The sequence below is a fragment of the Armigeres subalbatus genome, chromosome 3 (assembly GCF_024139115.2).
Source record: "Armigeres subalbatus isolate Guangzhou_Male chromosome 3, GZ_Asu_2, whole genome shotgun sequence".
NCBI lineage: Eukaryota > Metazoa > Arthropoda > Insecta > Diptera > Culicidae > Armigeres > Armigeres subalbatus.
The window spans coordinates 363,999,953-364,002,736 of NC_085141.1; positions in this window are offsets into that span (position 1 = coordinate 363,999,953).

The window sequence follows — 2,784 nt, forward strand, 5'->3', positions numbered from 1 at the left end:
TTTAATGGGGGCAATTTGTACAATACTCATTCTAAGCGACATAATCACTTCAACCACGTGGCAGGTTCACTTCCATAGATAAAGCATGTGGAGACATATATATGTCAATCGCAGTAGTCATTCACGAAATCAAGGTATGAGCGTTGCTGATATGCGTAGAAACCGAGGTAGAAACCACAAAACAAATGCTCTATTTCTTGGCATAACTGTCCCGCCAAACTATTTTCATGATCGTTGTCGCAAATTATATTTGTGAGTGAAAAATAAGAATGATTTCAATGAAATTAAGTCTTCTGAATGGTTCTGTGATGTAATAATCTTATATTGTATTATGGTTATACGCCAGCAATGAAAATCAGTGTTCATTTTCAAATGCCATTTTCTCATTTGTCGTTTTATGAATTTGGTACAAGCATACGTAGAACGGCAGCGCAGGCCTACAAAATTGCGTTTATTATGCTGTAGAAGGAAAGTCCAATCTTGTACTGCTAACCGTTTTTAGTTAAATTACTCCTCAAATTGTTTGAGAAGAGTTTTATAAAACCTCCCTTTTGCTTCCCCGTGTATTTTTTGTTTTCAAATCATCCTTCGACTTCTTCTTCTTCATGCAAACTTTATTCGCCAATCCAGTTCTATGCTTCAATTTCTAAGTCACAAATCAATCACAGAAGACATTATCGTCAATTGACAGTTCAAGACAAAATTTTCAAAACGACTTATCTGCTTTTGTAAACAAAGATTCAAACGACGATTTGACGAATCTGATAGCTCTTCCACGCAAACCAACACCATCAACAGGTAGCGGAAACCTTCACCTACCCATTGGGGGTGTTGGTTTGCGTGGGAGAGCTATCAGATTCGTCAAATCGTCGTTTGAATCTTTGTTTACAAAAGCAGATAAGTCGTTTTGAAAATTTTGTCTTGAGTTCTTCTATATATGAAAGTGACACCTTCGGGTTTGCAAGCCTGTTCAGCGGTGCAGTCTCGGCAGTGTGTAACCTCTCATTTCGGTTACATTTATTTTGTAAATATGTTGTACATAGTTTTTTCCCGTTTAATCCGATATTTTTTATATTATTCATTTTATTTTATTTTCTATTATTATTACTCTTTTTTATTATTTCTATTATTATTAGTCCTATTATTTTGGCTATTGCATGAAAATTATAGATCCGTGAACTGAAAAAAAAGAATGAATTTAAAAAAAATAAATAAATAAATATCGAAACAATCCTTCCCCAACCCCATTGAACACCCCTACATCCCTTTTTACCACACACCGTTACACCATAACGCCACTGTTGACTACGACTGTCAACCAAGAAAATCCTATACCAGGAAAGACGAACCCCTTTAAAAGCCGCTGTCATCGAGACGGACGGTCTCTATTAGGTGAACGTTTTTCATTCGCTACGGTTGTGCCTAATTGTAAAAGTTTTCTTTCCTCCGGGCAGTGAACGCGAAGCCATTTTCAAACGATACGACTGTGTAGTAAAGCATCCTGAAGTGAATCGATTCCGGTCTAGGGAACTCCGCCGGAGAGAACGAGCTCGTTGTGTTTGGTGAAGTTGAGCTAAAGTGGGATCCCGATCCAATATCGTCGACATCCGATCGCTGATGCGGAGGGTTTCTGGCCGAACCTTAATCGTTGGGAACCACGAAGAGAGGGGCCGTCGAATTTCGGTTCCGGTAGGCTGTTTAGCACGCCACTAGAAGGAAGCACCGGCCACGAGGGCATCTCCATCCAGAACGACGAAGGTTTGAAGCAAAGCCTCGGCATGGTTCGTCGAAGATCCGTCGCAGTTAGCCATTCTTCTGGCTTGGATTGTGCCACAGCGAGCGAGAATTCAACAATGGTATAAATTTATAAAGGTGTGTAACCCTACCTCTTTCCTTTCTCCTTCCTTAATAATGATAATTAAAGTAAAACCATGAATGAAATGTAAATAGCTCACGTTTACTTAATTTTTATGCTGAGCCCTGCTTGTTCTCCCATCTTAGTCGTGTTTGGTCCACTTTGGCCATTTTTTTAAAGGGAAGTTCTTCCGTATTCCAATTCTAATTCTTTCTGGAGCCATCTATATTGAAACGACCCTGATTCGAAGGACAATAGGTGTTCTTAGCAAGTAAAAAGTCTTACAAGTGTCACATGAAAAGGCCTATATCCGCCGGACTGTAGTTGCCTGACTTTAATTGAACGCACTCTTCTCGGGTTGTCAGCTGACAATCTTGAAAAAATCAAGAAAATTCGAGAAAAATACCTAGCATGATTTTGGAAAAAGTCCAAACTTTTCTTTTACGTTTACATTCTATAATTTCTACAAAGTCTATATTTCATCAGAATTTGATGTACAGAAGATAAATTCAATAAACTTATCTTGCATCAAAAGGAGAAAATCTAGCTAAGCCGTAGATACTAATGCAACTGCAGCTCTTTGCGAAAGAATGATTACAAACGTATGTTTCGGCTTTAGTATGCTTCCAGAAATCATGCTAGGAATGCGTTTGTGTTGGTGAGGGATCACGGTAGCAGAGCTGTCACTTTTGCGATCGAGTTGGTGCGAGCAGCGGACAGCGAACTGCCCGGTAAAAATCGTTTACTCATTAATGGGTACTTTTTCTCTGCTATCTCTTTCTCTCTGCAGAAAAATTCACCCATTTTGGAAGAATAAGTGGATTTACTCATTTAAATGAGTAGATCCACTTATTCTCCCAAAATGGGTAAATTTTTCAGCAGAGAGACAGAGATAGCAAAGAAAAAGTACCCATTAATGAGTAAACGTG